Below are 24,222 nucleotides of genomic sequence, written 5' to 3'. Positions count from 1 at the left end.
TCCTCACCAGAGGATATGTTCATTGATTTTTAGAGAGAGGGGAATGGCGAGAGAGGGAGAGAGAGAGAGAGAAACATCGATTGGGGCTGGGGATAGAACCTACAACCTAGATATGTGTCCTGACTGGAAATTGAACCTGAGACCTTTCAGTGTATGGGACTACGCTCCTACCAACTGAGCCACATCAGCAAGGTGGGAAGGATTTTTTAAAAGTTACTACAGGATAAAAAGTTGATTAGTGGTTAGGGAGCAAACTGCTTATATTCACAGCCTACTCAACTAGAAAGGACCTTGGAGATGGCTCTAGAATGTTGGGTCTTGACTTCTGGTCAAGATGGCCGTGTAGGTAAATGGGGTACTTAAATCCTCCCACAACCACATCAAAATTACAACTAAACTACAGAACAATCATCATTCAGAGCTGCCTGATATCTTGCTGAATGAAAGTCCTACTACTAGGGATTAAAAGAAGAAGCCATATGGAGACTGGTAGGAGGAGCAGAGATGTGAAATGGGCTGGCCCCACACCCAAGTGTGGCAGTTGAAAATCGGGAGGGATATTTTGGCTCCAGAGGTCTCCCTCGAGGAGTAAGGCCCCTAGCCCAGAGTTCCTCTGCCAGGAAGAGAATTCCCATAATTTCTGGCTGTAAAAACCAGCAAGGTTTGTGGCTAAGTGAGAGAGAGGGCTGTTGGAGTCCCAGGCATTCCTCTTAAAGGGCTCAAGCACAAACTTATTTAGACTTACTCCCTCTGAGTTTCAGTGCTGGATCAGAAGCTTGAGAGGAACCAGGGACAGATGGGAAGGAACTTAAATGTCTGGCATCAGGGAGAGAGCTGGAGGGGGAGCTTTCTGACAGACAAAAGTGCTGGCAGAGGCCACTGTTCCTTTTCTGAGACCTCACCCCCACAAGAAATCAATGGTAGAGATAAAGTCAAGAATCAAATCAGCGATTTGGAATATAAGGAAGCAAAAAATACCCAATCAGAACAGCAAAAAGAAAAAAAGAATTTTAAAAAAAATGAAGATAGTGTAAGGAGCCTCTGGGACAATTTCAAGCATATCAACATTAGCATCATGGGTATGCCAGAAGGAGGAGAGAGAGAGAAATTGAAAACCTATTTGAAAAAATAATGACAGAAAACTTCCCTAACCTGGTGAAGGAAATGGACATACAAGTCCAGGAAGTGCAGAGAGTCTCAAACAAGAGGAACCCAAAGAGGCCCACACCAACACACATTATAGTTAAAATGCAAAAGGTTAAAGACAAAGAGAGAGTCTTAAAAGCAGCAAGAGAAAAGCAGTTAATTACCTATAACGGAGCTCCCATAAGACTGTCAGCTTATTTCTCAACAGAAACTTTGTAGGCCAGAACAGAATGTCAAGAAATATTCAAAGTGATGAAAAGCAAGGACCTACAACCAAGGTTATTCTACCCAGCAAAGCTGTCATTTAGAACTGAAGGACACACACAGAGTGTCCCAGACAAGAAAAAGCTGAAGGAGTTCACCACCACCAAGCCAGTACTATATGGACTGTTAAAGGGTCTTGAAGAAGGAGAGAGAGGAGGAGGAAGATGAGGAGGGGAAGGAGGAGGGGAAGGAGGGGGGGAAGGAGGGGGCAGAAAAGAAGAAGAAACAACAGAAGACGATGAGGAGGAAGAAGAAGGAAAGATTAAAAATATGAACAATAAAATAGCAATAAATACATATCCATCAACAATTGAACCTAAAAAACAAAATAAATGAACAAACAGAATAGAAGCAGACTCATAGAGAACATTTTGATGATTGGCAGATGGGGGGCTGAGGGGCTGGGTGAAGGAATTAATAAGTTCAAATTGGCTGTTACAGAACAGTCATGGGGATGTAATGTACAGCATAGGGAACATAGTCAATAATATTCTAATAACTATGTATGGTGTCTGATAGGTATGAGATTTACTGGGATGATCACTTAGTAAGTTATATAATGTCTAATCACTGGGGTGTACACCTGAAACGAATATAATATTGTATGTCAACTGTAATTGAAAAATAAAAAAAATGATTAAAGCAATTTTAAAATTAGAATAGAGTCTAAAGGTACAATATACACAATAAGTGAGTCATAGCTTTAACATCAGGATGTTAAAATATTCAGAGACTTGTGTTATGCTTCATAAAAAAAATAGTTTAGTAAAGGCATACCTTGTTTTATTTGTGTGTCTTTTAAAATTTATTGACTTTAGAGAGGGGGGGGAAGGGAGAGAGAGATATTGATGTGTTGTTCCAGTTATTTTTGCATTCATTGGTTGTTTCTTGTATGTGCCTTGACTGGGGATCAAATCCACAACCTTGTGGTACAGGGACAACTCTCTAACCAAATGAATTACCCGGCCAGGGCCAGGCATACCTTGTTTTATTGTGCTTCACAGATGTTTTGGGTTTTTTTTTTTTACAAATTGAAGGGAAGGCCCTCCACCTGCAAAAATATTACAACTCACTTTATTGTGACACTCACTTTATTGCAGTGGTCTGGCACTGAAGCTGTAGTATCTTTGAGATCTGCCTATAGTAGCAGGTCTTATTTATCTTCCCAATTATTAAAATGCTGATAATAGACATAGACTTTTACTATAAATTTAGAACATTTAGACAGGGTAATTAATTTACCCATCACTATCTCATATTTTTGTTTGAAAAATATTTTTGAAAAAAATTGTAGTGTCATTAAACATACTGAATTTCACTTTGTTCAACGTCAGAAATGCTTAAAATGATATACTTAGGAAACATAATTAAAGGAAGTTTACACAAATCTATATGATTTATTAAAATAATTTGCTAATGGCAAATTGTGAACCAGGTGACACAGTTCAAAGTAAGATTTATATATAAATAATTAAATTATATTTGTATCATCTCAAGCATATATTTGCTTCAAATATGTGAATTTTTTTTTTTTTAAATGTCTTTATTGATTTCAGAGAGAGGAAGGGAGAGGGAGAGAGAGAAACATCAATGATGAGAGAGTCATTGATCGGCTGCCTCCTGCACGCCCCCGACTGGGGATCAAGCCAGCAACCCTGGCATGTGCCCTGACCGGGAATCGAACCGCCATCTCCTGGATCCTAGGTCAATGCTCAACCACTGAGCCACGCCGGCCAGGCTAAATACATGAATTTTTATGACTCAATAAATTTCTTGGTGCTGCCCTATTTGTCAGAATTTTTTCCACTGAAGAACATATTAAATGCTATTGTTTTAGTGGAGTCTTATTACTAAACCACTAACTAAGGGATAAAAATTTAAATAAATAAATAGGATGTTGGTTCTCACCAGTTGGGGAACACAGATGGCCCTGTTGAGGTGGCAGGGTGCTATAAGTGGACCTGAGGTCCTCCTTAAAGTTTCCCCATCAGTTTTCTATGCTGGATTCTCTTCTACTGGCCAGCTGAATGATCTGGGCATGTTCCCATTCACAGCCTCAGTTTCTTATTTGTGAGACAGGGTTGGTTAGAGAACCATATTTTGCAGAATTGCCCTAAGCATGAAATTAAAATGTATGAAATGTGCCCAGCTCAGAGAAGGAGCTCAAATCTTTGTTCTCTAGTCTTGTTTTGTGTGTGTGGGGGGGGGGGGGGGGAGACGGACGACTGACTATTCCATGGCTCCTCCATTCCCAGCCTCCTGCCCCTCCCCCATTAGAAAGCCCTGCTGCCATCTCAGCTCCACTGCAGTCAGATTAAATAGGCCTGTGTGGGAACGTCACCCATCATTTAGAACATTGTTTCCATGGGAAATGGCTCTGAGGTTCCAGGCAGCCCCCTCCGCACAGAAACCAACTTTCGGAGCAGCAGCCACTTGGCATGTGAGCGCTGGCGCCCATGGCAACCACTGCTCGAGAGCCCCTCCCAGCCCAAGGGCAACCCAAACCCTCGCTTCCACTGGGAACTGCTTTCTAAAAGGCAATATCGCTGCCTCGACAATCCTGATAACGTGAATATGAAAACTCTAAGCATCTATAAGCCAAGTAATAAGCTTTCGGGCTGCTATCTGCCCTTTTCTCCTTTCTCTCCCCATGGTCAGCACCATCTGGCACAACTCGAAGTTGTTTCCTGAATGGCAGATTCACCTCCCCAAGCAGCTTGGAAGCTCCATGAGGACAAGAGCCATGTCTCCTCATTCCCTTGCCTCTCACAGGGCCAGGCAGGGCCCAACACGTAGAAGGCTCAGGGTCTGTCAATGACTCCATACTGCCCCAAAGCAGCCTTCTCCCACCCAGTCCTCCCTTGGGCCAAGAAGTGGGAGGTGATGCCTATTCTTCTGATAGGGCGGCTCACACCCCTAGGAGGTGGGGCTGGCAGACTGATGACCCCCGAATAACTTTTTCAACCAGCAATTTCCAAGTGTGCTTGGGGGTAGGGCCCTCAACCTCCTGGGAGCAGTCTTGTGCAAAGCCCCCCTCAGTTCTTAGAGGGAACTGACTAGGAGGGTCAGTAACAGCTTTCAACTCTGCAGCCAGGCAGCTCAAGTTCACTCATGTCTCTGATATAGACTCCTTGTATGATCTAAAGCAAGTTTCTTAATTTCCAGGAGCCTCAGTTTCCCCATTTATAAAACAGGAGAACAGGATGCTCAAGAATGTGTATGGTCCCAGTTTTAAAACAAAAAAACAAAAAACTGGAGGGCTCCCCAGCAAGGGCTTATTTACACTGATATGCAAAGTAGTTGGGCCCTGGTCTCCCTCCAATCTGATGGACGTCAACGATTTGGACTGCTTACCTGCCCCATCCACAGCCCAAAGAGAACCTAGGGTTGCTGGGGGACCCAAAACTGTATCAGAGATAATACCTAGGACAGCAGTGGGCTCCCAGCAGCACCCCCACCATGGCAGTCCTCATTATATTACCAAATCTGCCTCCTTCTCCCCAGGTTCCCAGTTTCTAAGGCATCTACAGAGCTTATTTCCCAAAATAATAACCCCAAACACTGCCCATTTTTCTAAGTGGGCACGAGAAAGAAATGGCTTTTGCTGCAGACATTGTCAAGGGGTCCATGGGTGTCCAGGCCTCACCATACACCTCATCTCCCCAGCCACCGTCACTTCCTAAGCAGTGTCATACAGTCCAGGCCAGAACAAATGGAGCCCAGGAGAGGCTGCAGAGCAGTAACACCGCCGCATTTAGTGGGTATCTGTGGTGGCTTGGATGGACACCAAAGGTTATGCTTGGAACATCACACCACACTGCTTTGAATTCTTTTGGCAATTAGTTTTGCAGCATCCCAGGACTTTTCTTTGATGTCATCGTGATTCACTAACCTACAGGGTTCATCTTTGTGGCTGCTTCCCTGCCCCTGACTATAGGACCAGAGAATCTCAGAGCTGGGGCAGTGGCCAACTCAGAGCCTCTCCCAAGGATGCTGCCGACTTTATTGAAGGTTTAGTTTTTACTGCTTTTGCTTCTCTACTTCTATACTATTTTAAAGATTCTCCCGAACCCCCTCAGTTGAATACAAGTTGTCTAGGTAAATAAGGCTGGAAGAGGGGGATATATTCACTATTAATGGAGTTCTTGGGAAAGTGAAGGACTTCCATTCACACTGAGCTGAATCAGCTGTGGGAAGCTAATCTCCTCTCTCTGATATCTGGGTGTGCCCAGCTTGGGGCATGAGGACTCAGTGGGGGGAGCGACCCAGCCCATGTGGAGGAAATGGCTCTGAATTCCAAGAGCTGCCCTTCCCCTCTGCACAATTCCCAGAAATGGGCAGCTTCCCCAGGGCTGCTGATTTGCAGGCTGTGCCAGGGTCTAGGCCACTGGCATCCCTTAGGGCTTCACTCTCCCTTCCCCAAGCCTTTGCTCCAGCCCTTTGCCTCACCCCGTTGCTAATCCAAACCTGGCACAGTCACGGCACCACTCAACCCTTTCACACAGCTATCAGTGCATTCAGCTCACTTCATCGTTAAGACTTAACCACCCAGCCAACTATGTGTGTTATTTTATGCTGTAAAGGACTTTAAACATCATTAGATCTAGATAGTGAGTATGTGACATGGGTGCTGCCCCTCCCATTCCCAGAGCCATGGCAGACATCACTAATCAACCACAGTTCTCTTTCCTGCTCAGTCTTAGAACCCTTTTCATGCAGCAGCCTTGGCAGCCAGACCAGGTGACTGGTCCAAAGAGGAAACTTGTTTGCCATCTCGATCTAATCCACTACTCATCTGGTCCCTTTCAAAACATCCCACCTAGTGGCCATCCTATTCCATGGGAAGAGCTCAGGGCCCTCAGGGGTAGCCTGCCTGATGATCTCTGGAGATAACCCGTAAGGCTTCACTCCCCTCGGAGACTTAGCTCCAGTCCTGTCTCACACCTTTCACTAACCCAAGCCCAGCACTGCCACTGCACCACTCTGGAGATAACCAGGTCTCCTGTTGATTAACAGGTTGTATTACCTAAGTCTTCTGTTACTCCATCAGCCCCTGCTTTTCTACCCCATCAAATCCAAACTCCTCTGCCAGGATCACACCTGGACTGCTGGCAGAGATGACCAGACAGGAGTCCAGAAATTCAGGCAAAGGTCAATGCCTGAAGTCAGCCAGATATGGGACACAATGCCCCTGGGCTTACTCACAGACTCCAACTACCTCCCGCTTCCTCACATCACAACTGTTAACACTTAGGTCTTATCACTAGTGTGAGAGTGCCTCCTGAGCAGGGCCTGGAGCTTAGCCATCTATGACCCAGCACCGAGTCCCAGAATAGGTGGGCAGGAACCACCTGGCATAAGAATTATAACAGTGAACATGTTAAAAACAATGCAACCACTTAATGTAAGCTACATGCCTGATGCTGCTAGAAGATTTTAACCGATTCACTCATTTAATTCTCACACCCTATGAGGTGTGACTTCGATTGTCCCCATTTTACAGTTGAAGAAACTGAGACACAAAGGAGTAAAATAACTTTTCTAGGGTCACCCAGGGACTGCAAGGATGTGAAACCATGTAGTGTGCCTCCAGAGCCTGTGGCCAGCCCATCATGCTGGCATCCTCTGGAGGCTGGCAGAGGGTGGGTGGTATGGAGTCAGGCCAGGCAGCAGATCCTGGGCCCCAGGAAGAGCTCAGCAGTGAGCCAAGGAGGTGGTGTCACAGTCTGATGGCTGTCCCTGTGGGAGGAGCAGCTGAGGAGATCAGCACCCAAGAGGCACTCAGGGCAAATACTAGTCACTGAAAACAGACACACCTCTCATCCCTACTGGGATAAAATCTATAAAAAGGACACAGGTATGGTACTGCCAGGTGGCCTCCTGCACTGAAGACCATGGAAGAAGCTGGGGATATCAGGCAGCTGCCCACATTGTGGGAGCACCAAGTGGCTTTGACACCCTCATTTTCCAGCACCTGTGTTTGGGACCCCCTCCACTGTGCTGGTCCCGGCCCAAGCCCCAGCCTTGTGGTCCTATACACAGTCTCCTCCCTCCCCACCTTGGGGCTGGCCCCTCACCTGGAACCCCTTACCAAGGAGCTTGAGCTACAGACTCAGATAGCCTGCAACCTTAAGCAAGTTATTTACCTCTGTACCTCAGCTGCCTCTTCTGTAATAGAGGAACAGTAGCAGCATCTGCCTCATGGTGGTGGTGGTGAAACACTACATATTTATTTGCTTGGCCCAGCATCTGGCCTATAGTGAGTGCTCAAAAAACATAAAGTTGTTACCATCATCATCATCTTTCCAAGCCTATCCCAAGGGCCCCTTCTTTCAGGAAGCCCTCCCCACTCTCCAGAGTCCTTCCTAAGTTCATGCTTGCAAACTGGCAGGTTCCACAGATGAAGCTCAGCTCAGGCCCTCACCACACCCTCCTCGGTACCCTCTCATGCCTTGGAGAGCAGCATCTCGGTTCAGCCTGCCACTGTCCTTACAGCCTCAGGACAGCAAGCCACCAAAAGCTTGCTGACTGAATGGCGGATGACATTTAAGCTCCTCAGAGACACTTCCCCAAGCATTCAGGAGATGCTTTTTCACTGAATAGACTGTGGAAGATTCCAAAATACTGGAAACTAAGCATTACATACAGTTTTTCTCTCTCTGGCCTTTAAATCCAGAAGTGCTCTCCATTGTAAAACCCAGCCTCTCTCTGGATGCCTCCATGGAAAGAAAAAACTAGGACACATGACACCAGAAAGGGCCCAGTTTTAAGATCCAGGAGGAGTAAACTGGACAAGCCACCAGTGTTGGCCACCCTTTTCCCAATATACACATGCTCAGACTGCAGAAGACTCGCACATCCAGTAAACGCTGCCAGAGCACTTACAGTGTGCCTGGCCCTGGGAGTGGGGATACTGGGCTGAATGAGCACAGGCCCCTGGCCTTAAGGATCATGGTATGTGTGCGGGGGGGGGGGGTGGGGGTGTAGACAGGCAGGGTTACAGCACAAAGGGCTAAGTTATGTGGGAGCACAGGAGGAGTGAGGGGCGTCTCACCCAGCTTGGCATTGCAGAAGGCTTCTTGGTAGAGGCAATGCCAAAATGGAGTCTTGGAGGCCAAGTAGGTATTAGCTCAGGTGAACAATAGACTGAAGTATATCCTAGGATAGGACCAGAAGCTGCAAAAGCAGGAGTGGAAACCTTTTTTCTGCCAAGAGCCATTTGGATATTTATAACATGATTCGTGGGCCACATAAAATTATCAATTTAAAGATTAGCTATGAAAAAAGCTCCTAGATTTATTGAATTTCAAGACTCACCTGCAGTTGCCTTGGTGGGGCCAGGTGTTCCCTACCCCTGGTATGAAGCATGGAAGTGTGAGAAACTCAGGAGGCACCAGGTATAGGGGTGGTAAGGGGAGTGGGAGGGAGGCTCCTCTTGGCTCCTAGACAACTAGGGATCTTCGTGGCTGCATTCCTAGCACCAAGCACAGTGCCTGGCACACAGTGGCTACTTCATAGCATTGAATAATACAGGAACCAGTGCTGGGCTACAGGGCGAGACAGGGGAGAGCACAGAGGCCCAGGTACCCAGGAGCCCTCAGACCCTGCCCTCCACACAGGCCTGCAGGAGCACAGTGTCAGCTTGCTGGACAGCTGCCAATCCAAGGGGTCCACAACTCTTCCTGATGACTACAGTGAGGTTGACCAGCGAGAAAAGACCAGTGGAGACAAACTGGCATGGGACAAACTCTAAGTGTTCCAGAAGCCCAGAGGCAAGAGGAAGCAGATGGTGTGGCACATCCACAAAGGCCTGAAGGCAGGAATGTGCACAGTGGCATTTAATGTCCCTGTTTTGCCAGCAGGGAGACAGAGTCAGACAGTCAGGCATATGCCCAGTGGCACAGCTTGGTAAAGGGGGAGTGAAGTTAAGATTTGGCACTCAGCCCCAGCAACTAAAAACTAAAACTGCCCCACTCACCACCCAGCTAGTCCGGGGCACCTGATGAGTCTGAGAGGCTCTCAGAACCAAGGGCCAACGAGGGCTGCAGTGTCTCAGGGTCCACTCAGCCCTTCTGAACAATGTGCTCCACTGGCACACCTAGGTCATGGGGGTGCTGCCACTTGGCCACTTCGCCCTCGTGGCCTCAGAGGTCCCACCCCAGCCCCACACTGTGCTCCCATGCCCAACCACAGACAAGGAGGGTGGGAGTGAACGCAATGCAGGAGTGAGGGGCAGGGCTCACCACCTCCCCTCTATTAGAGCCTGGCTCACAGCTCCCTTGAGTGGCAGCTAGGGACACAAAGGAGGAAATGACTTTATGTTTAAATCTGTACTCTCAGTCCTGGGGGCCTATTAATATTTTCCTAGGGCTGGGGCAGTTTCGCCTGTAGTTAAGGAGAACTTCTCAGTCTTAGACAGAAATCTGCATGCCCATTGGGAAGGTCATGATGGTGGTCACCCCACCATGGAGGGCCAGCTTCAGGACACTCTGGGATTCCCCAAAATGAGGGCCCTCAGACTCCCCAAACCTGGCAGGCCACTGTCCTAACCCCCTCCCAATTCGGATTCAGTTGCCCCCTCAGCCCACACCGAGGGGAGGACTCCTCTGGGCCCTTGTGTCCTCACTGTACCGTTCTGAGCTACTCAGGCTCAGCCCTTACAGACTGGACTCAGCCAGCGGCCCCCATCGCCCCCATCGCCCCCTGCCCTCTTAGACCCATTTTCCCACCTTTTTGCCCAGCATTGTCTTCCTCCCCCAGCAGTTCAACCATCCCTTTACTCAAATCTGAGGCCGAGGCCTAACAACTGCAGCATGTGGCATGCCCACCTCAGTGCTTGGCTCTGCCCTCTGCCTGGGCCCCCTACCAGCATTGCCCTCCCACCACTCCAGCCTTATGGCCCCTCAAGCAACCCCTGAGCACACTGCTTCTCCTGGAACAGCCGCCCCTGGGTGCCCTCTCACCCCTGTCCCTTCCTACAGCCTCTACACCCACTGATTCCTAGTACAGTGTCCCTGAGGATGGCTGGCACCTGACTTGTCCCGGCTCCAGCCCCTGGCAGGGCCCCGCCATGAAGTCTGCCCCTGAATTCTCTCTGCCTGTGAGAGCATCCTCTCTGTAAGGAGCAGCCTCCCTGTTTCCCTAGGAAGCCTGCCTTCAACCCAGCCTCCCAAAGTGATCCCTCCTTCCTGGGCCCTCTCCCGCCTCCCTGGGCCTCCTCCCACCCAGCCATAGCCACCACCATGCTGGGGTCTATGGAGCACCCCCCCGGCGGCAGGTGGCAGCCAGAGTGCTCTGCAGCCATTATTCCTGTGACCCCTCACAGCCTCCTCACCAAGAAGGCATTGTTAGTAATGAGGAAACCCGAGGTCACAGAGGTTCTGCGGCTTGTGCAAGGCCACACATCTCCATCTGCAAGTGACCACAAAGCTTGGTTCTCTTCTGGGATGGTGCCCCTCTCCTCCTCCCTCTGCTCTGGGAGCAGGGAGGTGTTTTACTGTTATATTTCCCCAGCTAGGTGGGGCAGGGGGACAGAGGGCTGGACCTTATCTTCTTTACCTCAGGGTTCCCCTAGAGCCCTGGCACAGCTTTCTACACAGAGACTGCATTTCCAAAACACAGGGCTGACACCGGGAGCCACATGGGAGTCTGGCTTGGGTGGAAGGGAGGGCAGAGGTGGTGTGGGTGCTATGCCCGTGGGCCACGCAGAGCCCAGGGGTGTGGGGTGGTGGCCCTCCTGAAGATGCCATGTGAGGAGTCCCACTAGGCACACATGGGCACCAATCCAGCAGGAGGAGCTGGTGACAATGAGAGGCTCCTTCCCAAACACTGAGCCCCAGCAGCTCCCGGGGCCCAGCTCCCTGATCATCCCTGCCTTCTGGGCTGGGGACACCACCCCCCAACCCCAGAGTCTGATGGCCATAAGGCAAATCCTCTCATACTATCTTTCTCCCAAGTGGGGCTGTGTGGAGCTAACAGAACACAACTTCACAGGTTGTCCCAGCCCATAGCTTCCTGTCTCATGGATTCCACAGCCTCACACCAGCCCCCTCTGGTAAGCTGCCTTGGAGAAGAACAGAGGTTGTGACAGAGAGCAGAGGGAAGGCCTGAATGCCAGAGGCAGGAGTCTCTGGGCATCAGCAGCCCCCGCCTGTCAGATGGATGCCAACCTCCCACGTCTTGGCTGGCTACTGCCTCCACTGCTTTAACCTGCAGCAGCAGAAAGGGGGACCCAGGAAACAAATGGGTGTCCTGAACTCATATGTTGGCAGAGGCCAGGTCAATAAATGAGACGAGGAGGGCAGGCACAGGCAACAGGGAAAAGTGAGGCCTGTGGCTAACAGGAGACCACTGCTAACTGCTGTAACATGAGCGTATCTGCAACAGGGCTGCCAGATAGTCTACATTTTTAAAGAGTAGCTAGAAATCTGAATTTTTATATAAGACTTATTTTTTAATGTTGGCTATCAATCAAAAAGTTTGACATGTTATATAAGCCAAACAAATCACTGGCTCCACCAGGGTACCTGCTGCCACCCCTGGCTTCCTGGAGCATGCTGCAAGCACTGTGCGCATCGAGTGCTGTGGCCACTCCTGGGCAGACCACTCTGCACTGCCTTGGCCTGGCCTGGCCTTGGCCGCACAGAGGTGTGAGATTAGAGGAAGTGGAAATAACGCTGGGGACCGGCAGCAGCAGGATTACTCAGCCTGAGGGAGACTTTCCAGTCCAGCAGTCGTCAGGGGATGGGCACAGCCCACTCCGGGAGTGCGTCAGAACACAGGGAGGCGGAGGGCAGGCAGGCACATTAAAAAATTACTGTTGCTTTGATTTGTTTCCATCATTTATATTCAAATTGTTCGATACCATTAATGAAAAACGCGACAATTTTTATGTTTGCCCCAAACGAGAAGAAACAGGGTCTAGGCTCTTTCATGAGGTGGGGACAGCCGATCTATCTCCATTTTAAAAGAATAATCAGACTTAGAGAGCCCAGCAGGAGCAAAATAAGAGGGAAACTTCCTGAAAACGAGGCGGGCATGGCAATGAGCAGCCTGGGGCGGTGTGGGATTTTCCTCTGCAAAGCCACGAGGCAGCCCTCGGAGGGAGGGGTCCCGCTGCCTGGCCCTGGAGGGTCGAAGGGGGCTGAAGGTGGGGTGGGATGACTTCTTAGGGATCCTTCCAAACTCTGGATTTTAAGCCCACTCAGCTGGAAGGGCACGTGGCCACTTTTCACATCTCTTCCCCCAAGCTCTAAACAGCTGCTGCATTTTTCCTGCCCTCTTAAGCAGCCTGGCCAGGCTGGACGGCAGAAAGGGGACAAATAGCAGAGTGGGCGGACCCACCCTGACCGGGGATGCAACCACACCAGGGATCAAACCCAAAACTGAGGTATGTGCCCTGACCGGGAATCAAACCGGCAACCTTTTGGTGTATGGGATGACGCTCCAACCAACTGAGCCACCCAGCACATTCAGCTCTTTTATAAAAGGTCATGAATCAAAGTATTTGCCCCTGTGCTAGGTGTGGACCTTAGGCGCAATGCTTTTGTGCCTCAGTTTCCGCACCTGTTAATAGCAGCATCCACCCCACAGCATTGTTTTAAGGACAGAATGAGCTAATATATTCGAATACTTAGAACAGTACCTGGCACATGAAGTGTCTGCTGTGATTATCATTAGTATGTTGTAGGAACTCTTGCCAAAGATCCCTTTCCACCAAACTGGCCAGGAAGGTGCCTGATGAGAGTCATTGATTGGCTGCCTCCCGCAGGCCCCCAACTGGGGATCAAGGCCTCAACCCAGGCATGTGCTCTGACTGGGAATCGAACCACCATCTCCTGGATCCGAGGTTGATGCTCAACCTCTGAGCCACGCCCCGCTGGGTGGAGCTGTGTTCATAGATGGTGCCAAAGCGCTGAGGAAGAGGAGGATGGGGAAGATAGGTCCTCCCTGTGAATCACCTCACACACCCCACTCTACAGGAGACCCCGGCCACTCAGCTGGACTCAGGTATTACTGCTGGGCCCGCCCCAGGGTTCAACAAGGAAGCACATTTTATTTCTGATGACTGGAGGGATAATCACAACCCACAATCCATGCTGGCTTGTTTCAGGAGTACAGATAAAGGGAAAAGCTGTGGAGCTACATCCCACCCTACAGCCCATCTGATGGGAACGACCCCCGGTGGGGTAAAGCAGGAGGCAGAGCAAATGTTAGGAGCATGGAGATGAGTCCAAAAGGCCCAATTTTGAATCTGGTTGTGGTACGTGTTAGCTGTGTGACCTTGGAAAATTATAAACCTCTCTGTGCAAAACTATTGTTGGTGGATAGTAACAGCAACCATCTAGAGGTGGAATCAGGCTGAGTCCTGAGGCCAGGTTTGATAATTATAATACCTGTTTATTAAGTCCTGACCATGTGCTAAACACTTCACATGTACTTCCCTGACCACCCTCGCCCACACCAGACTAGGTGAGATCACTGCTACACTCTTACAAAAAACATCCAGCTGTCCTAACAGCACTTCACATGCTGGGACTCAGTTGCTTAATTGTTTATGATGGAATGTGTCATCTTCACTAGATTGTCAGCTCCAGGAGGGCAGGGCCTGGTCCCTGTTTTAACCTCTACTGTATCTCTGGTCCCCAGCACATGCCTGGCACAAAGAAGGTGCTCAGTAAATATCTGGTGACCTACACTTGCTTTAAGCCTCACAGCTACTCTGCAAAAGGTTCTAACAAGAAGGGGGAAAAATTAATACTTGGGTTTGCTCTGGCCATTGGGAAAGCAGGCCTGACTTAAGAATTTGATCTGGCCAGGACTAACAATAGTGCTAATCTCAGGGCTCCTGCTGGTTCCTACTGCCCGTAAAGGTGTAGGAGTGGGGTACATAACTTTTGTTTAGACAAGTTCTTTTTTTAGTTACATGTATTGGGGTGCCATTGGTGAACAGGATCATATAGGTTTCAGGTGTGGGTTTCTATGCTATAGTATCTGTATATTGCACTGTGTGCCCACCACCCAAATTCTTTAATGGCTCTTTTCAGATGTAAAAGGGCAGGCCCACAGCTTAGTTTAGAATAGCTGTCATTCTTGCTCTGCAATCAAAAGTAATGGAAATTTGGAGTTTGCAGAAGTTCTGGGGATACTATCCAGGAAAACTGGCCCCTGGAAAATGGCAGTAAACTAGGCTTGAAGAGACAGACAGCCAGGGAGAAATTCTCCAAGGGTAAGGAGAGAATGTCTGAAATTTTAACTTCTGCCCTGTTCTGAGCAATGATTAACCCTCTGTGTTATAAGCCCTTGGTGAAAGCCTGTAACATACAACAGACTAGTGGCTTCATGGGGCTTAGGAAATGAGGAAGCCAAAGACTACTGCACACATGCAAAGTGTGGTAGCTGACCCTGCCTGAGGGGCAACCAGTGGGCACAGTCCCTACCACAAAACCCCTAGAAATACTACAGATTTTGTTAATGCTTGGGTAATTAAAAAAAAAAAAAAAAAAAGATAAGCCCAGAGAACTTTTATAAGGAGAAGTCCATTGGGAAGAATGAAGAAATATTGAAGGGAGCACCTCCAAAGTTCCACATACGTGGGATGAGGGCCTGACCCCAGATAACTGGACTAGAGCAAAAATAGGGACAGGTGGCTGGGACATCTGTGTTACAGCAGCACTGTCTGTTGTTATAAACACGGCAAAGGAGGCTCATCACAGTGAGGGACTTGCCCAAGGTCACACAGACAACAGGGAGGGAGCAGAAATTGGAGCCCATGCCCATGTCCCTGCCCACTCTCCTGCCAGTCTTCTGAGAAGGGACTCAGAGTTCCCTGAGGCCCCTCTGGCTGCCCATCTGCAGCCCTGCTGGTGGGCCCAGACCCCTGCAGAGACCCTGCTGTGGGCCCACTCTTTCCACACAGAGAGTCCCTCCCAGCCCTCTACCCAGCTTTCCTACTCACTCACACCAACCCTGAATAGAAAGAAGTCCCTGTTAAATGCTTTATTAGAATGGTTATTTTGTTGAAGTGCCAAGTGACCTGCTCCTGCTCCCCTTTTCCATCCCTCTAGCCGGCCCAGTTTGAGTCCAGAAGTAAAACAAAGGCTTTGTTTCTTTATTTTGATTTCCTCCGTAAAATCTCAAACATGCAGGAAACACCCACCCGGTCCCAAAGAAGTGGACTCAGGCTGCTGTCCACTTCAGGAGGGCGGGGTTTGGGTCAGGGAGTGGGGGTGGATGGGAAGGTTCTGACGCCAGCTGCCCTTAGCTCCTGGGAGTGCCACCAGGGCACCTGGGGCCTGGCTTCCTCAGCAGGAAAAGAAGGGCTTGGGTATAAGGGGCCCAAGGCATCTCAACCCGAGGAATGTGGGTGTGGCAGGATGGCTGACAAGACAGATCTCACATAAGTTTTTTTTTCTCATAGATGCCCCAAGGCTTTGGGACAGTGACTCCACCCTTTTCCATCATCTCCGGTTCCAATAAAGCAGGCATTGAAAGAAGAACTTGACAGAGGCTATTTTGGGCTGCTGAGCCTACTTATGAGAGAATGGTACTCGCCCAGAAAGATGGGTTTGCCTCTACCTCTTCTTTGGGACCGCATTTCCAGCAGGATGAAAACATAATGGGGTGAATTTGTGGGTCATCTAAAAGGGGGGATTTTCAAGAAGATAAGCTGAAATTCTAAAGGATAAACAGGAAAAGAAAAACCAGCTAAACTGAATTGAAATTAATTTTGCTTATGGAATGATTATATAATGCTTTGGGGAGGCAAGGGGTAGGTGGGCTTCCCCAACCCCACCACACCTTCAGCACCCTCCACACAGCTCCACTGCCTAGGAATACTTTCACTTTTAATCTCGTACCTGGTATACTAGGGGCAGCCTAACTCATAGTGTGTCTAGCAGATCCTTTAAAACCAGTATTTCTCTTTAAAAAGTGGGTCTGCAGCCTCATTTCAAAAAGATTGGGGGGCAGACTTTGGGGGAGGCACTCTTCTGTTTCATTGACCTGTTTATTTCTATGCCAGAGCAACACAACTTGAATTCCTCTAGTTTTGTAGTGCATCTTAATATCTGGTAGGACTAGACCCTTCTTCTTTCTCATTAAAGGATCTATAAGCAAGGGAGTGAAATGCTCAAATTTGATTTTGAGATACTTCATTTTGGTCACCCTTGGAAAGGATTTAGAGATGGTAAAATTAGAGATAGAGAGCCCTGCTGGGTAGCTTGGTTGGCTGGAGTATCGTCCTGATGCACAAAGGTTATGGGTTCGATCCTCAGTCAGGGCACATATGGGAATCAGCCAATGAATGCATGGATAAGGGGGACAACAAATTGATGTTTCTCTCTCTCTCTCTCTCTTTCGTTAAAAAGACTTGTAACAAAAATTAGAGATAAACAGTTGCAATGCTATTGCCGTAATCTAAGAGAGAGATGTTAAGTCTGGAGCCAAAGGAGAGATGGTTAGAAGAAATAAGGGGAGGGGTTTACGAAATAACCAAAACCATCAGGATTGGGGGGAAAAAGTGGGTTTATAAACATAGCATGTATGGATATTTCTGTATAATCAAATAGAAATGGTTTTATAATATGTTTAAGTGCCTTCACTGGTACAGTCTCTGATCATTTCAATGGGGAGACTGACCCCAACAAAGCAGGCCCTCCCAAGGTCTTCGGGCTCCCAGCCCTCGCGGGCCTTGCAGCATCTCCACCCAAGTGAGAGGGAAGGACACAGGCAGCGCTGTTCTTTGTTGGCAACTCAGGGACAGAAAACACTTCAACTCAATCTCACCACTTAATAAAGAGAACTCGGGGGCCACCTCAGGTCCCCAGTGTTCTATTATGACATTAGTTCAATCTTTGCCTCCAATGGCATAAGAGTCCCTGCAAATGGGATCCGCCTGAGTGTGGAAAACTTTTCCAGAAGTGTCCGGATCTTTTCTGCCTGGCTATAGAAAGCACTACTGTGCTGACTGTTCTAACTCAAGCTCCACGCAAGTGGGGTGGCATCAGGCTCCAGCTCCAGAGGCAGTCGGGGGTGGGAAAGAGAAGGCTGTGAACAGTTGGCTGAGAACTGTCTCCTGTTGCCAAGGGGAACTGCCTCTCCATGCCCCTCCCTCCCAGGACCAGGGCCAGGCACCTGGGCACCTTCTTTCTGGGAAAGCTGAGGAAAGGGAAAATGGAAAAATGAAGTTAGGGATTAGAAAGGTTCTATGCTGTACTGCAGGCTTCCTTCCTTGAAAGTAGTTCCATACTTCAGAATAGAAAATGTATTTTGTTAAAGATCATTTAAGATGAGCTACTCAACAAACTGTCATCTAATCATAAAAAGAAAATCATGTTTATTCTCTCTCTTTTCCAAATATATACATCCACCATTTAAATGACAGTTCAGTTTGTGCAGCTGCAACTAAATTAGGCTCTTCAGTCTAGCCTGAGCCCACAAGGTCGAGGCAGGTGTTTTCTGAGGGTGAATCAACTGTTTTGAAAAAGGTTAAATCCAAAAATGCATACTCATCGTACTCCCAGTGTGGTAAGAGGCAGCAAACGGATCTAGCAACAGCCTCAACGGACAACCAGGTGGCATTTTCACTGAATTAGCTGGAGATAGGAGCTAAAAAAGCCAATGCATGGAAACCAAGGAGCAAGGCTCCAAAAGCCACCACAGGCTGAGGACAGGCCCACCCTAAAGATGAGGGATATGTCTTAAGTCCGGCACTATCACGGAAAGGATCAAGTGGGTAGTAGGTAGGTGGTGTCTGTTATATTTTCCCTTATATTTCCCCCTTTTTATTTTTTAAAATTCAAAAATATACCAAGTACAAAATGACTTAGGGGTTCATAGCTGACTATAAGATTAGTGAGCGCCCTGGCCAGGTGGCTCAGTTTGCTGGAGTGTCGTCCCATATACCAAAAGGTTGTGGGTTCTGTTCCCAGGCATGGCACATGCCTAGATTGTGGGTGTGATTCCCAGTCAGAGCGTGATTCCCAGTCAGGGCATGTACCTGGGTTGTGGGTACCATCCTCCGGTCGGGGTGCTCAAGGGAAGCAACCAATTGATATTTCTTTCTCACATCAATGTTTCTCTCTCTCTCTCTCTCTCCCCCTTCTCTTTTTCTAAAATCAATAAAAACATATCCTCAGGTAAGGATTTAAAAAAAAGATTAGTGAGAGTCAGGGAAAACCATTGTCATTGGGGTCCTCTCTCTGCCTCTCTTTGCCAACCAGCCACTTATGCACCGCTGTGGCTTCTGCTGCCTCCTAAGGTCCTTGTGCACGGGCTGCTCTGCCCCCTTTCCTCAGAGGCCTCTGCTCCTTGGCGGCACCGACTATATGTGGCCAGGCCTCCGGAAGACATGTCCCATGAGCAGCAGGAGAGAAGAGACGTGTCATTTTTGGTGCTCCAGTTTTGGGTGCAGTGCAGTGTGACAGAAGGAGCATGTGCTTCGGGACCAGGCAGACCTTGGGCAGACTCCTTCCAGGCCTGCTTTTCTCAGACTAGAACTGTGGGTGGCCTGCTTAACCTGCCCGGGCCTTAGTTTCCTCATCTGCACAAGGCTAACAGCAAAATTGTGAGGCTTAGAAATGGTGAATATAGAGTGTCTGGCACACACGTCTTTGTTGAAACAAAGATAGGAGGGAGGGAGAGGTGGGCGGACATACAGAGAGGCTGTCTTTAAGCCACACCATTTGAGGAGCAGTTGAAGAAAGTAGAGCTGCTAGTGCTGAAGAAAAGCATGATTGTGAAAGGTTCATGTGGGACGGATCCACTGGGACACCTTACGGGGAGAAAGGAAAGAACTTTGCAGGATGAGAGAATCCTCAAAAGGGGTGGACTGACTTAAGGGGCAGCAAGTTCCCTATCTCTAGAAGGGTCCAGCTGAAGCCCCACAGGCTGCACAGGAGGGACACCCCTGTTACAAGTTCCCCAGTCTTTACTCATGGGTCACTTAAAAATCTTTCTGTAGCCTTAGTCTGAGCTAAATGTCCATTAAAAAAAAGAAAAAAAAGATTTGATGTGATGCCTGTATTTTTTATAAATATAAACAAGTAAGTAACTTATAATAGCTGTACAAGACCCACCTAAAATCATTGCCTTCACCACTGTGAGAAACATGCTCTACTGGGTCGGAATCCAGTCTACACAGGCTCCAGGGGCCCCTCTGGGCCTATGATTCTGTTATCTGAAGGTTGCCTGAACGCTGATAATGCTCTTCATTTTTATAACCCTTTCTGGTTTCCCAAGCATGTTCTCATCTGTGTATTTCATCTAATCCCCATGACAACCCTGAGGGCTCAGCAGAGAAGTCACAGATGGTGCCTGGGCCCCTGCAGCACGGGACCCACCCAAGGCCCTGCAGTCACAGAGTAACAGAACCAGAGCTTGGAGCTCCCAGCTCTCTACCCCACCCTCCTTCATTCTACATGCTGCACAGCCAAATCCTTTCCTGGTGCTCTCCAAAACCTCATTAGCAATGAAACCAAGATGAAAATTTAGACAGACAGATGCCACGCTCTCTTGATGAGAATATGCCCCTCTGAGAACCAGAATGTCACCTAAGCAACCAGTAATGACCCACATTGTCATCTGGCCATTGGCCACCAGCAGACCCCACCTAATAAAGCTACCAAGAATACTAAAGGACAGTGAATACTAAAGGATGCTGCTATTTCATGACCCCTACAAGAGAGATGGCTACAGAAAGCTGCTTTGGATCATGATAGGAGGTTAAAAGGGGCCAAGGGCTCAGCGGTGGGGGCCAGGCCAAGGAGGGCCAGGGGGAGGAGTCTCTGAGAATAGGCAGGACAACCTCATCACAGGCGGCAGGAATGCTACCCAGAAGACTGGAGATGGGCACCAAGGAATGCATGCCAGGCACCAAGGAGTGCAACCACAGCCTGTCTGGGCAGCAGCACTGCCCTCGCAGTCAGAGTTGCACAAGACAGACCTGCTGGATGATTGCACAGACTTCAACTCAGGCTGAGAACTGACAACTGTCCCGCTCTATTTTCATTCTTGACACTGTCTCTACCATGAAGGCATGCTGGCCTGGTGGGAAAGCAGAGCAACATGTTACTTCGCTGTCCTAGGTAAACAGCAGTGAAGTTACATGGCTTAGACCAGGGGATCTAACTGGGATCCAGGACTCATTTTCAGAGATCCATGATCCTCTGAATTGTATGCCCAACTTTGTACATTGAGCAACTTTTCTCTGGGCTTCTCATTGGCATATTCAAGAGGCTGTGACCCAGGGAGGTAAAATCCACTGCTCTGCACATTAGACCCTCAGCCTTCTTGGCTGCCTTTCATGCAAAAGATCTCACATGAACTAAGAGCATTTTTGGGAGATCTAAAGTCTGCTTAATCCACTATTACTTGGGTTGTGTTCTTTGCAACCAAAAGCATCCCCACTGATCCAGTACCATAGGGCCCAATGGCATTACTCAAGACTATGAGGGTTGGCAAGGCCTCGGAGTCCACCAACAAAATTCCTTGCAAAGCTTGAATTCTCCTCTCAGCCCTTAGAGAATGGGCACCTGCCAGATGCCCCAGAGCACAGGGAGCTCCCGCAGCTCCTTCCTTCTTCTTATCCCCAAAGGTAACTGTACCTTCTTGCCAGTCGGATGCCTGTCCTGGGCCTGGCAGGCACAGAGCTTCTGGAACTCAGTGCACACCCTGGGGACACTTGAGGACATTCCAGCTTTGCACAAGAACATGCTCCGACTTAGTTCACATGGACATGGTTTGTATGAATGACACAGTGCTCGTGAGCAGGTATGTTTTCAATCACTTGCAGGGGGCACACTCCATTTGGGGGCTTCTCATGGGTAGAACAGTGATTATACCAGAGATGAAATATAAAATGGAGGTTACATTTCCCTGAGAACTTACTCAATCTAGCAGGCTGATCAGCATGAGATTCTGACTGGTGTTAGAGCCAGTCACCTAGAAGCCAGTTCAGTTTATCAGAGTCCAGAGGTTCTCCCTGGTTCCAGGATCACTGGGCTCAGGAACCAAACCCAGGAATAACTAACTTGTAATTTTATAAGCAGCTCAGATAACTGAAAGCATGAAATATCTGTGGTTAGAGCTAATAAGAAAATAAAAGTTATACCTGTAACAAAAATGTCTTATGTAGATGAAACATGAGTAGTGGAAAAATACAAACTGCCTTATGCAGGAGCAAAGCTGGCAACTCTGGAAGACTGTCTATTGCCTCACCAGGGCTCAGCAGAGGGCCTTGACCCCCCTTCTCCATAAAGAAACATTGAGGCCACTGCAGGGGGGGAGGGGGGCAATTTCCACCAGAGCACCAGTTTACTCAACACCCCCTCCTCCCCAGAATGAAGCTGGCAGACCCTGCAGCCTTGAAAACCCCAGGGCATCAAAGCTCCATGCCTCCTGCCCTGGCAGAGAAAGGACAAACTACACCATAAACCACAGACAGAGAAGCTAACTGGCCGCTGGGCAGTGAGAACAGACCATGGGTGAAAACCATGGCCTGAAACATTTTCAACTCCTGTCAGCAGGGACATGCGATTTACAGGAAATTAGGAGATTTACAAAACGTTAGCCAGCTCAAGTTTCTTCCCTTAGAAGAGGAGCAGGAGAGACTCGGAGAACCGAAGAACCGTCTCAGTGAAAGTGCTTTGTTCACAGTGAAGCCCCTGACACGTGTCAGTTATTAATACTAACAGCTCACCACTACACACTTCAACCCACCAGAGCATGTAAATAGAGCAAACGCATAACAGGCTGCACCTGGAGCCTTCAAGCCTTCAAGTATGACCCTCACAAGAGGGGCTGAACAGCTGCCTGGTCTGAAGCATGATCTCAGATAGGATCCTGGGCACATTATTGATCCTTTTAGTCCCAGTTCACCACCTGCATATGAGGATAATAATAAAACCTTTCTGAAGGAGTCTTGTCAAATGCTAAGCAAGCACATCCATGTCTGGTATCTGTGAGCTCTGTTGGCTGCTGTTATGTTAGTAGAGTTTCGGGGGTTTTTTGTTTTTAAAAAAAATATGTTTTTATTGATTTTTTTTTTTTTTTTTTTTTTTTTTTTTTTTTTTTTAGAGAGAGAGGAAGGGAAAGGGATAGAGAGATAGAAACATCAATGTCCTATCGGCTGCCTTCTGCGTGCCCCTTACTGGGGATCAAGCTGCAACTCGGGCCTGTGCCCTGACCCAAATCAAACCAGGGACGTCTTGGTCATGGGTCAACCCTCAACCACCAAGCAACACTGGCTGGGCAAGCTTCAGAGTTTTTCAAGTCAGATCTCCTTATTACTCCTGCTGCCAGGAAAGTCACTCTTATGAGGCCGCAATTGCGAGCCTCTTCAGTCACCCTCTTGGTCAGGTCCAGGGCAGAGTTGAGTCCTGGAGTGGCAAGAGCCATTCTAACCCAAGCAGGGGTCCATGGTTGGAAGAGGGGCAAGCTCAGAGCTCTGTGATCAGGGCCATGATGAAGTGGCCCTTGTCCACCTTTTCAGACTCAGCTTTGTCCCCAGCCAGCACAGATCTTGGTTCCAGCCACAGTCTAACTGGGTGTCCAATGCCCATGCTCCTGCAAGGCATCACCTCCTCTAGGCGGCCTTCCCTGACCTTCCACAGTCTGCTCCCAGAAACCCTGAGCTCCCCTGATCCCAGGACCGACCACGCTGGGCTGTGGCTCGGTTTGTTCCCCTGCCTTCCCCGTGGAGCAGCCGCTGGCACTGTGCCCCACACACGGTGGACGCCCTGGCCAGGTCTGGTCAATGAATGAGCCCAACCCTACTTGCGACCAGAGCCCCAAGCGCTGTGAGGGTTGTTTATGAAGAAGGCTGCTTTTTGTAATTCAGCTGAATTTGACAACTCCACCCGCGGATGCCGGCGCTCCTTAACGCCATTTTAGAAGGGAAGAAAGCGCCCCCCACCCCACCCCACCCCAGCCCCGCTGCTCACGACCCTGCGGGGTCTCGCCGGGGCCAACAAGGAACCCAAGGGCGGTTATCCTAACAGAGGCTCTTTGGGAGGTGGGCAGGCCCTCCCCACTGGAGTCTCAGTCGTGGCCGATTTCTCGATCGCACACCGTTATTCGGGAGGCTACTCACCGCCAGTCCCAGGGAGCATTCAGCTGGGAGAGCGCGGCCCGGCCAGGGGCTGCCACACCTCCGGCCCCGGAACAAAGCGCCCGCGCGGACGGGCCCCCTCCCCTCTCCTCCTCTCTTGTCCCCGGCGGCCCTGACCACTCACCGCACGCTCCAGCCCCGGCTGGGCTCTGGCCCTCAGGTCGCCTCCTTCATGCTCCAGCCGGACTGACGGCTCCCGGCCCGCCGGCCCGCCGGCCGCTCTGGCCCGTCCCCACCCCGGCGCCTCCTTAAAGCGACCGCGCAGCCTGAGCGCGCCCGGAGTGCCTGCCGCGCGGCGCATTCCTTATATTGCAACAGCGCCTGCTAAAAATAGAGTGCTGCCAGGGCGCGGGGGGAGCCGGGCCCCACGCCGCGACCCCGCCGCCCCCGCCTGTTCCCCGGCGCCGGGACGCGCGGCCGGGGGAGTGCCAGCCGCCCGTGCGGAGTCCCCCGGACCCGGCGGGGCGCGCCAGCCTGGCCACGGAACAGGGCCCGCGCCGCCGCCTCCCCCGCGGCCCCGAGCACTTACCAGGGTCCGACCCGCGGCGCCGCCGAGCTGGCTTTAAGGTGGACGCAGAATGGGAATTCGTCCCGGCCCCTTTAAAAGCCTCTGCGCTCCAACCTTTAAATCTCTGCTCGGCCTGGCCAACTTCTGAGCCTCCCCAGTCCTAAGCGACCCCGGATCGCCACCTTAACCGCGTCCC

General features: G+C 49.6%; 1 protein-coding gene across 1 annotated transcript in view; it reads right to left on the bottom strand.

Annotated features, from left to right (window-relative positions):
• The window catches only part of MRAS (muscle RAS oncogene homolog), a 47,705-nt gene extending 23,979 nt beyond the window's left edge, over positions 1–23,726 (bottom strand). Inside the window, exon 1 of the mRNA XM_016207057.2 lies at positions 23,643–23,726. The gene's annotated coding sequence lies outside the window, so the exon portion shown is untranslated. The remainder of the gene's footprint in view (positions 1–23,642) is intronic.
• Between the last annotated feature and the right edge of the window lie 496 nt (positions 23,727–24,222).

Source organism: Miniopterus natalensis, chromosome 15 (genome assembly GCF_054644295.1).
Source record: "Miniopterus natalensis isolate mMinNat1 chromosome 15, mMinNat1.hap1, whole genome shotgun sequence".
In the NCBI taxonomy this organism is placed as follows: domain Eukaryota; kingdom Metazoa; phylum Chordata; class Mammalia; order Chiroptera; family Miniopteridae; genus Miniopterus; species Miniopterus natalensis.
This window is presented reverse-complemented; position numbering and strand designations above follow the sequence as displayed.